Raw genomic sequence first — 24,053 nt, 5'->3', positions numbered from 1 at the left:
TGATTGTTGTGTTGACTTTCTGGTTTTACGAGATAAATAAAAGCAAACTTTGACTAGGTTGACCGAGCTGATTTTGGGTTTACTTTGACTCCCTTGGCAAGCTGCATTCTTCTGCTGCTGACCGAGCTGCTTGGAGGACCTTTTGGGGCAGCTTTGACCATTCTTGATTTTCTGGTTAGGGCTGATTAACTGCTGATTGACTATTGATTTGGCAGAACTGTTTTGGGCATGTTATTCTGATATTTGTACTCTCTCTCTGTTGAACTATTGAAGAATAATAAGAAGATTTGATCAAAGGGTTTCCCCACATTGGGGTTTGTCCCTGGGATCCGCCATATCTTGTGTCCTCTTGTCTTGGCTTATCTTCTGCACATGTTTTTATGTTCTATTTGCATTTACTATCAATGTGTTTAAGTTAATGTGCTTTCTACTGGATATAATTGGAAATTGTCGTTGGGTTGTTAAAGGAACATTGAAGTAAATTGTGCTTAACTATAGAACATACCATTGTTATCTAAAATTAACATGGTATCAGAGCTTAGGTGAAAACAATGCCCAAGCAAAAGTGAAGCAAAGAAATCACTAAGGGAAGTTGTTGGACAAGGACTTGGAACTAGTCCCAATGACGACTACATCTTTCTTCAAATCCAAGAACAAGCTTAAGGACAAATCTGACTATCATGCATGAAAGATGACTCTAGATTTGACTTTGGCAAAAAATGATGCTATGGACTATGTCAAAGGAAGAATAGTAGAGCCTCCTTCAAATGCATTCGCTGTTGCACAAACCAAGTACAAGAAAGGTAAGGTTAAAGCTAAGAACATTATTGTTGATTCTATTCATAAGCCTTTGGTTGCCTATATTTTTTATTTGGAAAAATCTAAGAAGATGTATGACAAGCTAGTTGGGATGTTCAAAGTAAATAATGCAAATCAAGTTCTGTTTCTCAAGAACAATTTGAAATACATCAAGATGGATAGAGGAGAATCCACTCAATCCTACTTCATGAGGATTACCAAGATCAATAATGATCTCCTAACTATTGGAGAAGTCATTGGTGACAGGGAGCTCACTCTTATTGCACTTGGAAGCCTTACAAGAGATTCTGATGTGTTTAACACTACCATCCTCAACAATGACAGGATTTCGGGATTTGATGAACTATTGGCTAGATGCACTCAAGAAGAAATAAGGATGATGGAAAGAGACAAGCCCTCAAATGGAAACAATCCTACCGCCTTCTCCGCTCATTCTAAGAGAAGGAACAATGATGGTCCAAGGAATCAAGGACAAGGGTTCAAGTCGGGATTCAAAGAAGGAAGAAAAGGAAGATGCTTCAATTGTAATAGGTTTCGCCACTTCACTAGAGAGTGTCCTCACAAAAAGGATACTCCAAGAGATGATGACAACAATAACAACAACTTCAAGGGAAATGGCAATCAAAGGAACAACAGGTTCAATAACAAAGGAAAGAGGAATGCTCCCGCTGCTCAAAATGGAAATGGTCGTCCTCCCAAGAAGTTGAGAAACTCCAGGTATGAAGAAGTTAATGTTGTAAAGCAAAAATAATTTTATCTTATTTCTTCCCTCACCACCGCCTCTCCTTCGAATACATTGGATCATTGGTTGATTGATAGTGGTGCCTCAAGGCACTTCACTGGGTACAAAGAAGCTCTCTCAAACTTGGTTGAAAAGAAGACGAATATGGAGATTATACTTGGGGATAATGCCACTTATCCCGTGAAAGGAATTGGGATTGTTACTCTTCACTTAAATCAAGGTCAAACCCTCCACTTACAAGAAGTATTATATGTACCTAATCTGAAAAAGAACTTGGTCTCTATTTCTGCGATGGAAGACAAAGGTTTTAAGGTGACATTCATTGATGGGAAAGTTCGTGTTTGGCAAAGGAACCCAAGAGATGCATTCACTCTTGGATTCAGGGTTGAAGGTCTCTATCAGGTTGGAGGAAGTCCATTGGGAGCAATGACTTGTGACACTTCTCTTCAATCCGAACTATGGCACCAGATATTTGCTCACCTTCATTTCAAAGCCTTACTTGATGTAAGGAAGATGGTCACAGGGATGCCCAAATTCAACTTGAATAATGAAGGTGTTTGTCAAGGATGTGAAGATGGAAAACATACAAGGGGACCATTCCCCTCAAGTGAAACTCAAACCACCGATATTCTTCAGTTGGTCCATTCTGATCTATCAGGTATGTTGCCTGTGACATTTCTGGGTGGATATTTGTACTATGATATTTTTGTGGATGACTTCTCTCGCAAAACATGGAACTATTTCTTAAAGAAGAAGGATGAAGTGTTCAAATGGTTCCGTTCTTTCAAAGCCTTGGTCAAGAATCAAACAGGGAAGAAGATCAATTATTGAGGATTGATAATGGGACCGAATATGAGTCAAATGAATTCAAATACTACTGTAGAGAAGCCACTCGTGTGAAAGGAAAGACATATGCACATGAGATGTGGATAGCCTTGACCAGTCTTTATTAGAGCTCAAATGAAAACAAAAAAATGGTCCTAAAGGAGAAACTGAAGGCCATTAAAATGGCTAAGACTAACAGTGCTACCACATACCTCACAAAGATCACTTCAGTGAGAGATGAGTTGGCAATCATAGGTGAGATCATTGCACCCACTGAGTTGGTGAGGATTGCTTTGAATGGCCTTCCCAAAACTTGGGAGAATTTTGTGGATGCCATTGTTGCACGGGAAAACCTTCCTGATTGGGAGAGGTTGTGGGATGATTGCATTCAGAATGAGATCAGAAAGAACCATCTTGGGGCAGCCAAACAGGTGGAGGAGGATGACAATGTGGCATCGTTAGCAAGAGGCAAGAAGGGCAGAGCAAAGAAGCAAGCTTCCAACAGTGGAGGCAAAGGCAAAGGTAAAGGCAAGCAAAAGAACAAGGAGAAAGACTATTCCAAAGTCAAATGTTGGAATTGTCAAAAGTTGGGACGTTATGTTGTTGTGTGTCCGGAGAAGAAGAATAAAAAAGGGAGAGACAAACCCATGGCAGCTTCTGCAGAGATAGAGAGCTTCTCAGAGAGCTTTGATCGGGAGTTTGGGTTCATAGCTTGTGATGCCACTAGTGCAGGATCACCTGCCATATAGGTTCAGAGGGAGTGTGCACTTTCCACTACTAGCAGAGCATCTTCTAGCATTTGGTATGTTGACAATGGCACTTCCTGCCACATGACAGTAGTCAGAGAGTACTTCTCAAAGCTTTCAAAGGATGATATTGATATGGAGGTAGTACTTGGTGATGACAGCATGGTTAGAGCAGTCGGTGTAGGGACATTGACATTTGATAGGAAACCCAAACCTCCCTTGAAAGTGTTAGATGTTCTATATGTGCCTGGAATGAAGAAGAGCCTGATATCCATCTCAGCACTTGAGGACAGAGAGTATGATGTGTTGTTTAGGAGAAGGCAGGTGCTTATATATCCTAGGGGAACTCCAGCTTCTTCAGCTAGAGTGATTGGTATGCGCCATGCCAAGGTGTACAAGTTCTCATTCCAGCCCCTGATGGCATTGAGTAGCAGCACCCGAGACAGGACCGACAGCAGATCTAGCAATTCAGAGTTGTGTGAGATTTGGCACCGCAGGATGGGGCACATGTATCATGGGGCCTTGAGTACATTGCGGGAGATCACCACTGGTGTGCCAAATTTCAATTCTGATCACCTTGATGTATGCAAAGGATGTGTTGTGGGGAAGTCTTCCAGATCCCCTTTTCCCAGCAATGACAGCAGAGCGATCGGGATCCTTGACTTGATTCATACTGATGTGAGTGGTCGGATGTCTCATGTATCCTTGAGTGGCTATGAGTACTATGTTTCGTTCACTGATGACCACTCCAGGAAGACCTGAATTTATTTCTTGAAGACCAAGAGTGAGGTCTTCGAGCGGTTTCAAGAGTTCAAAGCTCTTGTGGAGACCCAAACAGGTAGGAAGATCAAGGTCCTCAGGTTGGACAATGGAGGGGAGTATACCCTTGGTGAGTATGTTGATTTTTGTGCTGAGGCAGGCATTAGAAGGGAGTTCACAGTTCCTTACAACCCCCAGCAAAATGGGGTTGCAGAGAGGAAGATCAGATCCATTATAGGGGTTACCAAAGCCGTCCTTCATGATCCGGGGTTTGCTTTATTTTTGTGGGCAAAGGCCTACAACACTGTTGTGTATTTGCAGAACAGGAGTCCACATCATGCCTTGGGGAATGTGACTCCGAAGGAGGCTATTTCTAGAATGAAGCCTGATGTTGGGCACTTTCGTATCTTTGGGTGCCTTACATATTCCTATGTCCCCAAGGAAAACAGGACCAAGCTAGAGCCCACTACAAACAAGGGCATCTTTGTGGGTTATAGCGAGACCTCGAAAGCTTATCAGATTTATATTCCTGCACAAAGGAGAGTGGTTGTCAGGAAGGATGTGAAGTTCGAGGAAGAGAGAACTTTCAAGAGGTCACAAGAGTTAGAGTATCCAGAGTCACCAGACCCTCAGGAGCAGCTGAGTCAGTCATAAGGATCCAGTGGTCAGGGATCAAGAGGTACATCGATTACAGTGTCAGGTCCATCAGTGAGTAGTGGCTCTCAGAGTCAGGTGGGTGGTTCTTCCGGCAGCATGCAGGGCAGTCCACAGAGCAGTTCACAGGGTAGTCCACTAATGGACAGTTCGCATGATACTTCAGCGTCTACAGGCACAGATTCAAGCATGAGGTTAGTTGGCAGGCCTTCAGGAGTTCAAGCTTCTGATGATGATGAGGATTCTTTCACTCCAGTGGGAGAAGTATGTTCAGGGAAGAGGAAGCCCAAGTGGCTTCAAGATACCTTGTGCGAGGCCACATCAGTTGCTGGGCCAAAGAGACAGGTTAGAGAGAGTAAACCACCTGAGTAGTTCTATAGTTACATGGCATTGGTAACAAGCATTGTTGACTCCGAGCCTTCTAGTTACGAGGAGGCAGCCAGCCAGCAGGTCTGGAGAGAGGCCATGATGGAGGAGTATTCTTCTATTATGAAGAACAATGTTTGGGAGGTAGTGTCGAGGACTGAAGGTAAATCAGTTGTTATTTCCAGATGGCTCTACAAGATAAAGCATGCTGCAGATGGCGGCATCGAGAAGTTCAAGGCTCGATTTGTGGCGAGAGGGTTCTCACAGGTAGAGGGAGTTGACTATGAGGAGACCTTCGCTCTCGTAGCTCAGTATACATCTATTTGCTCCATTATATCGATTGCAGTAGAGATGGGTTGGAAGATCCACCAAATGGATGTGAAGACCGCATTTCTTAATGGCTTCACTCAGGAGGAGGTTTATATTGAGCAGCCGCAGGGCTTTGAGGTGCATGGGAAGGAGTCCCATGTATGCAGATTGAAAAAGGCACTCTATGGCCTGAAGCAAGCTCCTAGAGCTTAGTACTCAAGGATTGATACATACTTGCAGCAGTTGGGTTTCACAAAGAGTGAGGCTGATTCAAACCTATACTTCATTGTGGTGGGTGATGAGCCTCTCATTCTGGTGTTGTATGTTGATGACTTGATCATCACTGGTGCAAAGAGACTCATTGAGGGTTGCAAGAGAGATCTTGCTTCAGAGTTTGAGAGGAAGGATATCGGCTCGATGCATTTTTTTCTAGGATTGGAGGTCTGGTAGGAGGAGGGGTATTTCTTCATGGGACAAAGGAAGTACATTGTGGATATTTTTAGCAGATTTCACATGGAGGACTCCAAAACCATGTCTACACCTATGATCACTAACTGGAAGTAGCTTCACGCTTCTGATTCCGAGTTGGTGGATCATACTCTATACAGACAGCTAATTGGTAAATTGATGTATTTGGTCAACACTCAACTAGATATATGTTTTGCAGTTAACACTGTGAGTCAGTTCATGTGTGAGACCAGGAGAGTGCACTAGGTGGCTGCAAAGCACATTCTTCGGTACTTGGAGGGGATTATGGATTTTGCTCTGGATTATAGACAGGGTGATGGAGTGAGACTGGTAGGGTACACAGATTCGGTTGTGCTTCAGATAGGAAGAGTACTTTCGAGTGTTTTTTTGGGTTGGGTTCAGCAATTGTGTCGTGGATCAGCCAGAAACAACAGTCAGTTGCATTGAGCTCAGCTGAGGCAGAGTATATGGCTACTAGTTTGGCTAGTCGTGAGGCCATATGGCTTCGCAAGATGTTGTTTGGTCTATTTGGTCAAGCATTGAGACCTTTAGTATTTTACTCTGATAATCAGAGTTGCATAAAACTCACGAAGAATCGAGTTTTTCATGACAGGTCAAAGCATATTGAGATCAAGTATCACTTCATTAGAGAATATGTCCAAAGGGAAACTGTCAAGCTTGAGTACATTTCCACAAATCAGCAGGTAGCGGGCATTTTCACCAAATCCTTACCATGGGGGAAGCATGTCTACTTCAGAGACAAGATGGGAGTGGTGAGGAACACTTTCCTCGGTAAGAGGGAGTGTTAAAATTTGGGTACCAGAGGACAAGTGGTTCCCTAAGGCTTTGATCTTTGGCCTAGGGAAAAATGTCCAAATTTATCTGTACTTTTCTCCTAAAGTGACTTTATAAGTGGTAAAGTCCATTTAATTTAAAAGTGACTTTATAAGTGGTAAAGTCAATTTAATTTAAAAGTGACTTTATAAGTGGTAAAGATACATTCTAATTTAAAGGTGACTTTATTAAAGTCAATGAAGAATTAGAAAGTGAAAAAGTGACTATGAAAATAAAACGCTAAGTGGGTCTTTATTTAAGTGGGTGAGTTAAAAAATAGAAAGTGAGAATTAAATGCACATGTATTCTCATCCCTAGATCTAAATGAATCTCAACCATTAGATCTTAGGGTAACCCAAAAGGTCATTTAGAAAGTAAAAGGAGAAGAGAAGAGAAAAAGATCAATTCATTCTTTCATGAGCATTTTGAGAGAAAGAGAAGAGAGAGCAAGGAGACAATTTCTAAGCAGTGAGGAAGTGAAGGAGAGTAGCAAGAAGACATTTCAACAAATCAGGGCAGTAGCATTTATTGGCACACATCCCAAGGCAAAACCATACAGCAGGAAAAAAAAGGCACAAAAATCAAGGAAGAGGGACAGCAACAAGGGCACAACTTTCGAGGCAGGTTTTGGGCACGATTTTCGAGGCATCCGTACTATTGAAATTTGTGTGATCCATAAAACAGGTTCCAGACACGGTTTTCGAGGCAAGTCGTACAACATTTAATGCTGTTTTATTGCTGGAAAATTTTCCGTTTTGGCAGTTCGCTGATTAGCACGATTTTCAAGGTAGAGTTCGAGCACATAAATCGAGATAAGTTATAATTTGTGGTTGCTAGAATTTTTACTGTGTATTTCAGTTTCTCTGTAAAAGCATTTCCAGAAATAAAGAAGAGCTCTCAAACTACTTTTCCCCAAGAGTTGTAGGGGGGTTTTTCCAAGGTCACATTGACCAAAAATCACTATGTTATTTTCTGTGTGTGGCTGTCATAATTTTGCTGTGTTTTATTTCAGCAATTTCAGTAGTTGTGAAATCTCTAAATTTGTGTTTTTAGAAAATATTGTCATTTCCAGATTTTAGAATTTTTATCATGCTTGGATTTAAAACTAAATGCATAGAGTGATAAGGAAAACTGATAACCGGAGTGGGGGTTGAAATTCTTCAGAGAGAGTTGATAGCTATGTTATGAAATTGGGATTTACAAGGAGCGATGTTGAAACAAACCTATACTTCAAGGTTGAAAAGGACAGAGTCTCATTCTAGCCCTTTATGTAGATGATCTCTTTCTGACAGGTGATGGCCCTCTCATTCATAAATGCAAGAGGGAGTTGGCTTCCGAGTTCGAGATGAAGAACCTAGGACTGATGCATTATTTCCTAGGGTTGGAGGTCTGGCAAAAGCCAGCTGTGATTTTCCTTTTTCAAGGAAAATACAATGTGAAATTACTTGAGAGATGTGGGATGGTGGATTGCAAGTCCATGACTACTCCGATGGAACTCAACTTTAAGAAGCTATGTGGAAGTGTTGTTGGGCCCGGATTGGCGAACCCTTCTGAGTATCGTAAACTTGTGGGGGCCCTAATGTTTTTGGTCAACTCCCGTCCTGACATATGCCTCGTTGTGAACGCGTTGAGTCAATATATGGTCGAGCCTCATCACATTCATTGGATTGTTGCTAAGAATCTCTTGAGATATCTCAGGGGCACAATCCACTATAGACTGAGATACACTGTCGGGAATTTGAGGCTACATTGATATACAGATGCTGACTAGGCTAGCAGTGTGGTCGATCGTAAGAGCACATCTGGGTGTTGCTTCTCTTTCAGGTCTGCTTCTATTCTTGGATGAGGAGGAAGCATAAATCAGTTGCACTAAGCACCGCCGAGGCCGAATACATTGTTGCAAGCATGGCGTGTTGTGAAGCAGTTTGGTTGAGGAAGCTCTTCAATGAGCTATTTGAGCACATGATAGATATCACTGTGATCTTCTACAACAAATAGAGATGGATTTCCCTATTAGAGAATCTTGTGTTCCACGACCGCTTAAAGCACATTGATATCACGTACCACTTTATTTGGGATATGGTACAACGGAGAGCAATAAGGCTCCAACACATAAGGACGAATGAGCAGGTCACAAACATTCTCACGAAGCCCTTGGGGGCATGGGGTACTTCTCGGAGCTAAGAGAGACCATAGGGTGAGTGGTTCACCTTTGTTTAAATTGGAAACTAGGGCCAAACCCCACCTTGGATAGCTCATATGATAGAGATGATATTTTTATTGGATTTCTCTTTCAAAGAGGTGCAAGATTGATCTAAAGATCATCTCATTAAGACAAGTATAAATGGAATTATGAATTTATTTCTTCTATGGACAAATTGTCAAGGTCGGCCAGAAGTCTAATGTAGGCTCATGAAGCCCAACAGACATGTCTCTTCACCCTCAACGTTGTGTATAAATAAAAGAGTCATTTTCCTCATTTGGACACTCATCAACACACATCTTTCTCTCTCTTCATGTGATTGGGTCATACAAAATAATAGGCAGCTTGTTCTTCTCCACACGTGCAAAGGTTTGATTGGTTTCCTGTTCTCCACATTGACCGAGTTGCAGCCAGGTTTGACCAACGTTGACCGGGCAGCATTTGACTTTGTTTGACTACGTTTTTTGTGGGAAATTCTCTGTTTGGGCAAGCCACATATTTTGGCACAAAAATTGAGATTTTCTGGGCAGGTTAACCAGCGTTGATTGGAGCAAGTTTGACCATAGCGTTGAACTGTGTTTACCAACTTTTACTGAGAATTTCTGGACTGTTTTGGGCTGATTTGGATTGTCCCTAAAGGTCAAGTTGATTGGGTTTGACCAAGTTGATTTGGAGGAAACTTTCTGCTGGTTTGACCAGCGTTGACTTTCTGGTTAGGCATCTTGTTGACTGCAGTTTGACTGGACTATTTTGATTGTGTTTAGGCAAGTGAATTTTGTATATTGTACTCTCTCTGCTGAACTTTTGAAGAATAAAGAAGATTTGATCAAATGGTTTTCGCCAAGTTGGGGTTTTTCCCTAGCATCCGCCAAATATTGTGTCCTCTTGTCCTGGCTTGTCTTTTGCTTATTGTTTGTGTTCTATCTGCATTTACTATCAATGTTAATGTGATTGCTAATCTGGAAATTGATATTGGGCTAATAAGAAAAGCTGAAGTAAATTTCTCTTAAGCATATAACATACCATTGTTATCTAAAATTAACATGGTATCAGAGCTAAGGTAAAGACAAAGCCCAAGGAAGAGTGAGAAGAGCAATCACTTAGATTTGTTGGACAAGGATAAGATTCAATGGCCTCCTCATCTTACTTCAAACCTGATGACAAGCTCCATTATAAGTCTGATTATCGTGCATGGAAGATGTCTCTTGATTTGACTTTGGAAGAGCCTGATGTTATGGACTATGTTCAGGGAAAGATTACTGAACCTCCTTCAAATGCATCGGCTGCCGCTAAGACAAAGTACAAGAAAGGTGAAGTCAAAGAAAAGAAGATCATCAAGGATTCTATTCAAAAGCATTTAGTTGCTTACATCTCCGATTTGAATACATCTAAGGAGATATATGACAAGTTGGTTGGCATGTTCAAAGCCAGCAATGCAAACCAAGTCCTCTTTCTCAAGAACAAGTTGAAGGACATAAAGAAGGGAAGAGGAGAAGATATCCAATCCTACTTCATGAGGATTACCAAAATAAAAAATGATCTTCTTTCAATTGGAGAAGTTATTGCTGACAAGGAGCTCACTCTCATTTCCCTTAGAGGTCTCCCTCGCGAATGGCATGTGTTCAACCACTACTATCCTCAACAATGATCGGATTCCAGGTTTTGATGAATTGTTGACTAGATGCATTCAAGAAGAAACAAGAATGATAGAGAGAGACATGCCTTCAAATAGGAATGATCCTACTGCATTCTCTACTCATGCTAAAAGAAAGAACAATGCAGGTTCAAAGAAGTAATGTCAAGGAAGACCGAGATTCAAAGATGGAAGAAAGGGTAGATGCTTCATTGGTAACAGGTTTGGCCACTATGCTAGAGAGTGTCCTAATAGAAGGGATAAACCCCAGGATGATGACAACAAAAACTGCAACAATTTCAGGGGCAACAACAATCAAAGGAATGGCAGATTCAACAACAAAGGAAAAAGGAAAGTTTCTGCTACTCAACATGGAAATGGTCGACCTCCCAAAAGATCAAGAAACTCCAGGTATGATGAATCTAATGTTGTAGATAACAAACCAAAAGAATTTTATCTTATATCTGCCCTCTCTACTGCCTCTCCTCCAAATACCTTGGGAAATTGGTTGATTGATAGTGGTGCCTCAAGGCACTTCACTAGGTACAAGGAGGCTCTTTCAAATCTGATAGAAAAAGATAAAAATTTGGAAATCATTCTTGGAGACAATGCCACCTATCCCGTGAAAGGAGTTGGGAATGTTACTCTTCAATTGAATCAAGGTAACATCATTCATCTACAAGAAGTGCTATATGTACCCGATCTAAAGAAGATCCTAGTATCTATCTCGACAATGGAGGACAAAGGATTCAAGGTGGCATTCATTGATGGAAAGGTATGTGTTTGGAAAAGGAATTTCAAAGAAGAATTTACTCTTGGATTCAGGGTTGATAGCCTATATCAAGTTGGAGGAAGTCCTCTAGGAGCTATGCCTTGTGACACATCTCTTCAATCCGAATTATGGCACCGAAGGTTAGCTCATCTACATTATAAATCCCTACCCGATGTAAGGAAGATGGTAACATGTATGCCCAAATTTAAAGTAGAACATGAAGATGCTTGTCAGGGATGTGCCGAAGGAAAACATACAAGGGGACCATCCCGCTCAAGCGATAGCAAGACTACCAACATTTTGCAATTGGTTCATTCTAATCTATCTGGTATGTTGCCCGTAACATCCATGGGAGGATATTTATATTATGTTATCTTTGTGGATGACTTATCTCGCAAAACTTGGATTTATTTCTTGAAGAAGAAGGACGAAGTGTTCTCATGGTTCCACGCTTTCAAAGCCTTGGTTGAAATTCAAACAGGGAAGAAGATCAAAATATTGAGGACCGATAATGGAATCGAATATGAATCAAATGAGTTCAATGACTATTGTAGAGAAGTTGGCATTAAGAGGGAGACTACTACATACTCATGAGAAAAATGGTGTTGCTGAAAGGAAGAATCGTTCTATTATAGAAGCCACTCGTGCCATGCTTCATGATCAAGGCCTTCGGAAGTTCCTATGGGAAGACTCTGCCAACACTGTCGTGTATGTTCAAAATAGATGCCCTCGTCAAGCATTTGACTCCAAAACTCCCAAGAAGTTTTCACCGGTAAGAAACTTGATGTTTCTCACTTTAGAATTTTTGGTAGCCCCATGTATTTTCATGTGCCAAAAGAAAAGAGAAGCAAATTGGATGTATCTGGGAAGAAAGGAACATTTGTGGGCTATAGTGAAACTTCAAAGGCATATAGAATCTATGTGCCTACTCAAAGAGAAGTGGAGATAAGTCATGATGCCACCTTCGATGAAGATGCTGCCCTTGGGAAGATTAGGAACCTTCATATTCCAAGGAAAGACAAAGAAGCAGATACAAGAAAGCAGGAGAACGGCAGGATGAGCCGATGCCCGATGTTGAATAACCAATGGATCCCATTGATCCACCTTCCCATGAGCCCTCCTAAAAAAGAAGACCCTCATGGCTTAGGGACAGTCTCAAAGATGTCGAGAGACATATTGCACCAAGGGGGATATTTTGTGAAAGTAACAAACCGAATAGGTACCAAGGGTACTTAACTGCCATGAGCACCATTGTTCAAACTGAGCCTTGCACATTCGAAGAAGTTGTGAAGCACCAAGTTTGGAAGGATGCTATGAACGAAGAATATGTGTCGATTATGAAGAATGATGTCTGGAATGTGGTCCCTAGACCCAAGGACAAATATGTTGCCACCTCGAAATGGCTCTACAAGATAAAGCATGGAGCTGATGGAAGTGCTAAAAAGTTCAAGGCCAGGTTTGTTGCTCGAGGCTTCTCTCAAAAGGAAGGTGTGGACTATGATGAGATATTTGCACTAGTTGCCCGATATACCACCATCCGCTCGATCATTGCCCCTGTTGCCTCTCGAGGATGGAATTTACATCAAATGGATGTCAAGACTGCCTCTTGCATGGTTCACTTGAGGAACAACCCGAGGGGTTCAAAGTTCTAGATCGAAAGACACATGTATGCAGGTTGAAGAAAGCCCCCTATGGGTTGAAGCAAGCTCCCTGGGCTTGGTATGAGAGGATCGACATATATCTGATGAAGTTGGGTTTTACAAGAAGTGAAGCTGATCTGAACCTTTACTTTAAGGTTGAAAATGATAGACCTCTCATCTTGGTACTTTACGTGGACGATCTCTTTCTGATTGGTGCAGAACCTCTTATTTATCAATGCAAGAGGGAGTTGGCTTCTGAATTCAAGATGAAGGACCTAGGATTGATGCAATACTTCTTAGGCTTGGAAGTCTGGCAAAAGCAAGGTAAGGTTTTCCTTTCCCAAGGAAAATATATTGTGAAGTTACTTGAAATATTTGGGATGGTGGATTGCAAGTCTGTGACCACTCCGATGGAACTTAACTTCAAGAAGTTATGGGAAAGTGTTGTTGGGCCTGAATTGGGAAATCCTTCTGAGTATCGTCAACTCGTGGGGGGCCTGATGTTCTTGGTCAACTCCTGTACGGACATATGCTTTGCAGTGAATACATTTGAGTCAATTTATGATTGAGCCTCATCACATACATTGGATTGTTGCCAAGAATCTCTTGAGATATCTCCCGGGCACAACCACCTATGGACTAAGATACACTGTCGGGAATTTGAGGCTCCATGGTTATTTTGATGCTGACTGGGCTGGCAGTGTGGTGGATTGTAAGAGCACACCTGGATGTTTCTTTTCACTAGGTTTTGCTTCGATATCCTAGATGAGCAGGAAGTAGAAATCAGTTGCTTTAAGCATCGTCGAGGCTGAATATATTGTTGCTAGTATGGCCTCCTGTGAAGTTGTTTGGTTGAGGAAGCTCTTTAGTGAGTTGTTTGGGCATGTGCTAGATACCACCGTGATTTATTGTGACAACCAAAGTGGGATTCGTCTTTCTGAGAATCCTGTGTTTCATGACATCTCCAAGCATATTCAGGTACTACTTTATCTGGGATATGGTACATCAAGGAGCAATAAGGCTCCATCACATTGGGATTGATGATCAGGTCACATATATTCTTACAAAGCCCCTAGGGAAGGTCAAATTCTTAACCTTCTATGAACGACTTGGAGTTGTGGAGAGACCCTCTTATGAGGGTCCCGTTTGAGTTGGATATTAAACTCTGGGAGCTCTAGGGGGCTTGGGGTACTTCTTGAAGCTATGAGCGACCATAGGGTGAGTGGTTCACCTTCCCCTAGTGGTGCGCTGTGTAAAGTGTGATTGGTTCACCTTCCCCTGTGATACCCCATGATGGTTGATATATGCATAGGATGAATGGTTCACCTTCTCCTATGGCATATGAGTAGGATGAGTGGTTCACCTTCTCCTGTCGATACATCCTATCCATGCAGTCTAGGACTCATGGGAAGTACCTCTTATCTGGCCAATGAGTAGGGAAATAAGGATAGGGACCATAGTACTATCGATGGACGCATCGTGTACTACCGTACTTCCTATGCTAGGATGTTTGATATTGATCTAGGATCAATGGAGACTGACTTCGGGTCAGTGGAGATTGGTATGATACACTCTCGATCATTTCTTCTTCATTATTTCTTCATGGTTCAGCAAAGCAGAGCAGGGATGACAGAGATGGTATAGAATGACAGAAGGTTTGGCAAGTGGAGTTCTCTCTAGTTGAGAGGGAGTGTTAAAATTGGCAACTAGGGCCAAACTCCACCTTGGACGGCTCATATGATGGAGATGATATTTTTATTGGATTCCTCTTTCCAAGAGGTGCAAGATTGATCTAAAGATCATCTCATTCTGACAAGTATAAATGGAATTATGAATTTATTTCTTTTATGGACAAATTGTCAAGGTCGGCCAGAAGTCTAATGTAGGGTCATGAAGCCCAACAGACATGTCTCTTCACCCTCAACGTTGTGTATAAATAGAAGAGATATTTTCCTCATTTGGACACTCACCAACACACATCTTTATCCCTCTTCATCTGATTGGGTCATACAAAATAATAGGCAACATGTTCTTCTCCACACGTGTGAAGGTTTGATTGAGATTTTTGTTCTCTGCGTTGACCGAGTTGCAGCCCGCTTTTACCAGCATTGATCGAGCAGTGTTTGACTTTGTTTGACTACATTTTTTGTGGGAAATTCTCTGTTTGGGAAGGCCACATATTATGGCACAAAAATCGAGATTTTCTGGGCAAGTTGACTAGCATTGATTGCAGCAAGTTTGACCACAGCGTTGACCTGCGTGGACCAACTTTGACTGATAATTTCTGGACTGTTTTGGGCTGATTTGGATTGTCACTGAAGGTCGATTTAACTAGGTTTGACCAAGCTGATTTGGAGGAGACTTTCTGGTGGTTTGACCAGCATTGACTTTCTAGTTAGGGCATCTTGTTGATTGCAGTTTGACTGGACTATTTTGACAGTGTTTGGGCAAGTGAATTTTGTATATTATACTCTCTCTCTCTGCCGAACTTTTCAAGAATAATAAGAAGATTTGAGCAAAGGGTTTTCCACACGTTCAATTTTTTCCCTAGCATCCGCCAAATATTGTGTCCTCTTGTCTTGGCTTGTCTTCTGCTTATTAATTATGTTCTATCTACATTTACTATCAATGTTAATGTGATTGCTAATCTGGAAACTAATATTGAGCTAATAAGAAAAATTGAAGTAAATTGCTCTTAAGCATAGAACATACCATTGTTATGTAAATTAACAACCTTTCCCTAGTGGTGAGCTTGATACAGGGTGAGTGGTTCACCTTCTCCTGTGATACCCCTTTATGGTTGACATGTGTGTACGGTGAGTGGTTCACCTTCTCATATGATACCCCTTTATGGTTGACATGTGTGTAGGGTGAGTGGTTCACCTTCCCCTACGATTGACATATGCATAGGATGAGTGGTTCACCTTCTCCTATGGCATATGAGCAGGATGAGTGGTTCACCTTCTCCTGTTGATGCCCCGACATACATCCTACCCATAAAGTCTAGGACTCATGGGAAGTACCTCTCATCTGGACAATGAGTTGGGAAAAGATGGTTAGGGACCATAGCACTACCAATGGACGCATCATGTATTGTCGTACTCCCTATGACTAGGATGCATGGTGTTCAACAACTTGATTTGGGATCAAGGACTAACTTCTATCAGTAGAGAGTGGTATGATGTTATGACTCACTCTCGATCACTTCTTCATTATTACTTCATGGTTTAGCAGAGCAAAGAAAAGTAGAGCAGTGCAGAGCAGAGCAGGGTTGTTATGACAGGGATGGTCCGGGATGACAGGATGGCATGATGACAGATGGATTGGCAAGTGGAATTCTCCCTAGTTGAGAGGGAGTGTTAAAATTGGAAACTACGGCCAAATTATCTGATAAGAAGGAAATTTCGTTGGGTATGAAATCTATCAGTCTTCGCAATTTTCGGTCTAGGAATTCAACACATATTTTTGCAATGTCACATAGGAGTGACAAGGTGACAACTATATATAATAGCTTTGTCAATCATGGTGGCTTACGGTTTGTTGTGTCTAAAAAAATAAAATAGCCATGGAGAAGTGTGCAAGCTAGGTGGTGATTTCAACGATATTTGGAGCCTACAACAAGATTAGGTCACCCATGCATGTAAGGAGAATCACTGCAGAAAACATTGGTTTCTTTATGTTTGTGGGCAATATAGCTCTCGTACACCTTGCTAAACTTGCTAGTTACCAAATCAAACAAAATGAATCTCATAAAATAGAACTTTGACGCATAGTTTTGGTCAACGAGTTGCCATACAAGAAAATTGTTACCTTCTTCACAAGTTTTTCCCAACGCTAACGTCGCTTATACAAACTCTGGGTTGATGATTATTTTTTGTTGGAGATTGTCTTTAGCTTAAAGAACTCCAATACAAAGGTGGTCTTCTCATGCCTATTGTGACTTCTTTCTTTGTTCGTTCCACGACTATAAATATCATTCCAGTTTACATTTGTATGTAAACATTGACCTCCAATCTCTTCCATTCTGCTAGCAGGCATAAGCAATTGAAACACCCAACAATTTATAAATCTGCACAGTTGTTTGGCTACAATATCATGTTTATGTCTACACAACACAAAATTAAAGGGGTTGCGGTGATATAGAAAAATGTTTTGGATTTACATCAAAAACAATCTCAAAGAGTTAATTGGGAGAAAAGTATAATTGAAAGCGTCTCAGCATATCTCAGTTCGATTCTAACGATGGAAGTGAAAAGTTAACTGAAAAGTGCTTCTACAGGACTAGATCTCTACTGATGAAGGAGGCATCAATGTCAAACCACCTATGCTTGGGTTTGTCTGAGTTTGCACCACAAAAAGGTTTTTCCTTTTTTAGGAAAAGAACTCAATCATTGGGATTTTGTACCCAAGGTGTGGGTGTGAAATCAAGAAAAGGAATTATTATTTATTCATTGTTGCATGTGGAGAACCCTTAGAGGAGAAAGGGTGACATAAGGCTACGATGAAGGGTCTTGATCCAATGAAGAAATTAATTTTCCTTAAGTTAAATGGGATTTGTCTTGGGACTTAGTACACAAGTTGTGGGTGTGAAATCAAGAAAAGGAATTATTATTTATTCATTGCTGCAAGTGGAAAACTCTTAGAGGAGCAAGGGTGACCTAAGGCTACGATCAAGGGTCTTGATCAAATGAAGAAATAAATTTTCATCAACTTATTTGGGATTTTTCTAGAAACTTCAAGTCGGCCAAGCCTTGGAAAGACACCTTTCGAGGGAAAACTCTACCCTCATGAGAAAACTATAAGAAGGGAAGTTGTGAAACTCATTTGATTATACAACAAGTGCAATTCTTCTCAAGTGAGTACTGATCCAAGGAAGTTGCATACCTCAAGAAGCCAAGCTAGATAAAGAGCAAGAAGAAGGGTTTCGTGTTTGTCCTTTTGTCTCATGCTCTAGTTCAGGTTCAAGGAGGATGCTCTCTGAGTTTGGTGAGGGTTTCAGTGGACAAGTCAGTGCATCCAAGTAGTGGAAGAGACTTGTGGAAAAGGGCCGAAAGTCCTAGGCCAATAGCAGTGGTACTTCTGTGATCTAGCCGCAAACTCTTGTACCTTAATAGAGGGACAAAACACCTAGAATAAGCTTGTTTTGGTATGTTGTGAGGATTGGAGGAAAGTTGGAGTAACGTCGCATGCCTTAGAGGACCAATGCAACAAGTACACGTCTAGAAGAAGGGTACCGCAGGTCTGAGGTAACCCTAGATTTGGGTCGCAAAGATCTATAGCAAGGCCTAGGATATCAGTCAAGAAATTGATCAAAACGGTGGATAATTGGAATCTAAGTGATAGCGTCCTCAAGCAGGTAGATTGCTAAAGTTGGGGGGTTGTCCATGAGCTTTTGGACAAGAGTTTTGATATGCACTAGTTAGGGATTCTTCCTATGCATAAAGTCATCATATGGTCTGTCCAAATCTCAATGAAAATATAGCCCAAATCTTTGATGAATGAAGAGGGTCGAGACCCTAGAAAGGGAGGCAAATGACTCTTTCCCGTGGATAGATGTTTGAGATGGAAGGACAACGAGAAGGGTGATGTAGTAAAGGAAAAATTAAGGTTTGTTCAAAGGTTTGAACAACAGTTGTAATTAACCCTAAGAACAGGGATATAAAACGCATCTTATCACTGTAAGTGGGTTGTTTGGAATAGCCCTAGATCTGGACAATTTAAGGAGACAAATTGCAAAGGAAAGGGCATCCTTGGAAGCCCTAGATTAGTCATGGTGTTGACTATGTATGGGTAATTTTGGAATCCCTTAGAATGCATCTTATCATTGTTGGTGGGTTGTTTGGAATAGCCCTAGACTTGGACAATTTAAGGAGACAAATTGCAAAAGAAAGGGCAGTCTTGGAAGCCTAGATTAGTCATGGTGTTGATTGTGTATGGCTAAATTTGGAAGCCCTAAGGGTTGAGCTTTGAAGGATGAAAGGGCAACGAAGAGGGCTAGATGTGGTGTGACTTAGGAGCAGCATTTTGGAGTATCCATGATGTTGAAAAGTGGGCAGTCTAGATGACCTCAAGTACAGTGTTCATAAAATGAATCAATGGGCTCTTAGGAGGCACAGTAATGGATCCCTAGTTCAGCTTATGAAAGGAGCCATATGGTTGAAAAGAGGGCATATCCAAAAGACCCAAGGGGCAGACTTCTTAATGGAGCTAGAAGGTTGCTAGTGGGCACATATGTGAGCCAAAGTTTTTTGACACAAAAGGAGTTTTGATCATTGACACTGGCAGTTGAAGATGCAAGTGCAGTGATCAGCAAATTGGGAGGCAAGAGGACCCGCCAGATGCGTTCAAGGTACATGGACTAAAAGGGCTATAATGCTTGTTGTCAACAAGTAAGTCAAGTGTACTCTATTTAGGGTAGATTGGTGATCATAGCCGTTGACACCAAGCCCTAGTTGTATCCTTATATCAAGGTTATATGCAAGGGTAGTGATCCCTGGTACGGAATCCCTAAGAAAATTGTGTTATAGTTTGTAATATAAGTAGAGGGTTTAAAACATTAAAAATTGTCATGAGCATTAGTTGACTCACTGATGTATGTTATTTCATTGTGCAAAGTAGAAGTGTTGTCGCATTTGAGTGTGTTTGTGTTCGTGATTTTAGACTCTAACCAGATTCTTGAGTGCTGTGGAAAAATCAACAAGCTTATGCTTCAATTAACCATACGCATACTTGCCCGCCCTCAACTAATATTATAGTAGCAGCAATCATGAAAAATAAGCACTAAAGATGTGAACGTAAGTATAAATTTTCTATTTCTTTCATATCAAAGTTTTAGGAAAAATTCTTGAATCTCAAACACATGAACAAGATCATACTACCTCGAAACCATTACAAAAGGATAAACTGTTGTGAAAAAAGCAAATATTTCATTGTATTAAAGGACAATAGTATTTTGTAGGAGAAATGTATGGCTCACCTATCCTTTGTGCCAAGTTTGTATAATTTCTAGTGTATCTTCATCACTTCACCTTTGTAGATTATACAATTGTAGTCATTCACTACATAGAGAAGATCATTATAATTGATTACGAGAGCATATATAGCACATAATAAATTGAATAAAAAACAAGTAGAGTCACAAATTAGCAAAAGATACTTCTAAATGAAATGCACCACATATAGGTATGTTAACTCACCTTCATTTATGAACAATAACCTCCATTTTCTCTGTCTGCTTCCTTCATTTATTTCTCTATCTGCTTCCTTCATTTCCTTTTCCACACCCAACAAATGAAACCAAGACCAAACTACAAAAAACGTGAAAAAAAGGAAAACAAAGGAAAACGAGTAAAACACACCCTACAAATGAAACCAAGACCAAACTACAAAAAATGAGAAAAAAAAAAAAACAAAAAAAGGAAAATAAGTACAACTCAAAGCATGGCCATGTTCAAACTCAAAAAACAAAACATGCAAAGAAGAACAAAGAAAAATTGCAAATATCCCCTTTGCACATCATCTCTCCTACAATGTGCTCTCCTTTGCTGAAAAGAAAAAAAGTCGGTTGAATAACGTTAAAATAAACAAACAATTAGGAATGGTAAGCATATTTCAAAACCAATAATTATTCATAATAGAAAACTCACCTCCCCTAGAGTTTGTTTTATAACAATGGGCATTCTCTTTTGTATTCCACTTGTTCGTGCTCATCAAAACAAGCCATCTACAATAAATACAAAATAAGATATTAGAATCGTTATATAAGTTAAATTAAAAAGTCGAACGCAATAATTAATCGTAATAAGAAACACACATTTTTTTAAGACTGTTATATAAAGGGGACATCCCATTTTGTATTTCATGTATTCATGCTCAATGGAATAACCCATTTTCACTAGATATAGGATAAAATATTAGATTTCTAATGGAATTTAAACTAGAGAGTTTGAAGGTATGAACTTGTCATGCAACTTAGTTCGATTCCAGTTATATTTTGTGCTATATCTCAAAAAAATATAAATTTTATAAACTAGTTGTATTTCTACTACGAGTAATGCAAACAATGTTTTCATAAGATGTAATTTTTTGCGGAAAAGGAATCTAAGCATATCTAAACATGTTGAACACCGAAAATACCAGGGTCCACAAGGCAGTAGTGTTGTATGTTAGCACGTCGATTGATTGGTCGAAGGGTCATTATGCTTGTCTACTCAACCTTACCCACCTCCTCTACAAGGCACGTTGTGTGGGGGTGTGCATGTGATGTGGGGCAAGAAAACATACGTTGCACCATTCCTAGACACTGCAACTATAGTCACTCACTGCACAAAGTAATATTATATATGAGATCACAAATAAACCATGAAAGAAAATGAATAACAAATATACAGAGCAATAAATTAACCATACACATACCTGTTTGCCCTTGGCTAATGTTATAGCAGCAACAACCATGAACCATAAGCCCTAAAATTGTGAACCTCGATATAACATTCTCCTTTATTATGTATCAAAGTAATTGGAAAATATCAAACCTCACATTCATTAACAAGATCATACTACCTTGAAGCCATGACAAAAGGATAAATCGATTCGCAAAAAACAAATATTTCAATCGGTTAAAGGACAATATTCTTATGTAGGAAAAAAATATGGCTCACCAATCGTCCAAGTTCCGCATTTGTAGAATGCCTAGGGTATCTTCACCTTGACCTTCATAGACTATACAATTGTGGTTCGTCACTACACAAATCAGATCAATATAGTTGAGTGTGAGGCCACATATAATAAATTGAAAAGTAAGCAAATGGATTCACAAATGAGTAAAAGATAATTGTGAGTCAAACGCATTGCATATAGTGAAGGTGATTCACCTTCATTTATGAATGATAACTTCCATCTTATCTCTGTGATTTTCTCTCCTTGTTGCCTTCATTTCCTATTCCACATCCAAAAAAGAAAACCAAAGCCAAACTACAAGAAATGAGAAAAAAATGTAAAACAAACCTAAACGAGTACAACAAAAAGCATGACCATGCTAAAACTCAACAAAAACAAAACATGTAGCCAATAACAAACAAGAAATTGCAAACTTCCCCTTTGCACATTATCTCTACTACAGAGTCCTCTCCTCACCGGAAAGGAAAAAAAAGGGGTGAATAACATTAAAATCCAAGCATAAATAGTAATGGTAAGCATAACTCAAAACCAATATTTATTCATAATAGCAAACACACCTCCTCTAGAGCTTGTTATATAACGATAAACACTCCATTTTGTATTCCACTTGCTCATGTTCACCACAATAAGACTCTACAACACATACATAATAAGATATTAAAATCAATATACAATTTAAATTGGAGAATTGAATGCAATAATTAATCATAACATGAAACATACTTGTCTTTGAATTTTGTTTATAAAGGGGGATAATCCATTTTGTATTTCATGTATCCATAATTTTGATGGATTGTAGTAAATATAACTTACTACACACCAACAAATGTTCTTTAATTATTTCAGTCAGTATTTAGACCAGAACACATTTAATTCAGCAAATGCCTTTAATTATTTTGGTCAAAATTTAGACCATAACACATTAAATTCCCATGGTGGGAGCCCTCTCGAGAGAGAGAGGGCTTTTGAAATAGAACATCATGCAGACTTACTCTAAGAACTTGTGACAAAGGTTACCTAAGATAGCCTTGAAGCTATCAACATATCAAATTGTTTAAAGTGATTCAATATAGTCATGTCATAGTAATTTGAATGAATAATCTTATGCATACTCGTGTGAAAGCCAACATTTTGGTTGTTTGTTTCAGAGATTCATAGTGAGGAGACGATTTGTTATTGCAGTGCCTTCCAAACCCAATTCAATGACTATCACTAATACTTATGGTTTGCATATGGTTCTTGATACCTTCTACTTGATTTCAGGGCTTCTTCAATTGCTCCATACTTAAGGTGACTCAGGGATTTTCAATTGCATGTCATATGTCAAGGGGAAAGGGTTACTAGTTGCAAGCTAGAACTTCAAGGAAAAACATTTCTTGCTTCAACAACTTCTTATTTAGATAGCATATTTGTGTAAATAAGTTCGAGCTATGGAGATTTATAATTTATTAAATTACATCAGTAGCTAGGTGTTTCAAGCTCACATGTAGAAGTTTTGGAAAGATATGTAAATATCGATCTTATAACGAACTTTTGTATTTTAGGTGAAAGTCAAGCATAAGTTCAAGTTGTTCCCTTTTTCGGAGCATTTAAAGAGGGTTTTCTCTTACAGTCTGCAGTCATGATCACGCATCAACAAAGCTACCAGGAAAAGAGAAGATTTGGTCATATTTGATAGTACCCACTAAATTTTCTATAATTCTAGTCACAATGTTGTTCAGGTTCTTTTGGCCACAGAAGGGGTAATATTGTCTATCTGGAAATTGGAGAAATATTTGGTCATTGAGTTTGATATAAATCCCATTGGTGATGATCCTATGTGGATTGGATGGGCATATATTTAACTTTATATTTAATATGAGTAGACGGAAGTTATCTGATAAGAAATCAATTTTGTTCGGTATGAAAGCTATCAGTGTTCGCACTTTTCGTTCTAGAAATTGAACGCATATTTTTTCAGTGTCACATAGGAGTGACAGACCGACAACTATATACAATAGCTTTGCCAATCATGGTAGCTTACAGTTTGTTGTGTCTGAGGAAATGAAAAGGGATATGTAGTAGGGCGCAGGTTGGGCGGTGATTTTAATGATATTTGGAGCCTACAACTAGATTAGGCCACCCATGCATGTGAGGAGAATCACTGCGGAAAACATTGGTTTCCTCATGTTTGTGGGCAATATAGCTCTTGTACACCTTGTAAAACTTGCTAGTTACCAAATCAGACGAAATGAAACTCATAAAATAGGAATTTGGCACATAGTTTTGGTCAATGAGTTGCAATACAAGAAAATTGTTTTCTTCACATGTTTTTCTTGACGCTAATGTCGCTTATACAAACTTTGGGTTGGTGTTTCTAGCTTAAAAAACTCCAATACAAAGGTGGTGTTCTCATAACTATTGTGACTTATTTCTCTATTCGTTCCACGACTATAAAAATCATTTTGTTTTATACTTGTATGCAATTATTGACCTCCAGAGTCCAATCTCTTCCACTGCAAGTAGGCATAAGAGATTGAAACACCCAACGATGTATAAAGTCGCACAGTTGTTTGGATACAACATCATGTTTACGTATACACGATACAAAATTAAAGGGATTGC

The 24,053-nt window shown here is 39.8% G+C and overlaps 1 long non-coding RNA gene across 1 annotated transcript in view; it reads right to left on the bottom strand.

Moving 5' to 3' along the window:
- The window catches only part of LOC149208044 (uncharacterized), a 30,980-nt gene extending 10,478 nt beyond the window's left edge, over window positions 1–20,502 (bottom strand). Inside the window, exons 1-3 of the long non-coding RNA XR_016252063.1 lie at window positions 20,417–20,502; window positions 19,967–20,314; window positions 19,747–19,828 (exon numbers count right to left, since the gene is read on the bottom strand). This is a non-coding gene — a long non-coding RNA (uncharacterized LOC149208044). The remainder of the gene's footprint in view (window positions 1–19,746; window positions 19,829–19,966; window positions 20,315–20,416) is intronic.
- Between the last annotated feature and the right edge of the window lie 3,551 nt (window positions 20,503–24,053).

This window comes from Pinus tabuliformis, chromosome 1_2 (genome assembly GCF_031772625.1).
Source record: "Pinus tabuliformis cultivar Carrire ecotype Pingquan chromosome 1_2, CPIR1, whole genome shotgun sequence".
NCBI classification, from domain to species: domain Eukaryota; kingdom Viridiplantae; phylum Streptophyta; class Pinopsida; order Pinales; family Pinaceae; genus Pinus; species Pinus tabuliformis.
The sequence above is the reverse complement of the archived record's forward strand: the minus strand, read 5'-3'. Positions and strand labels throughout refer to the sequence as shown.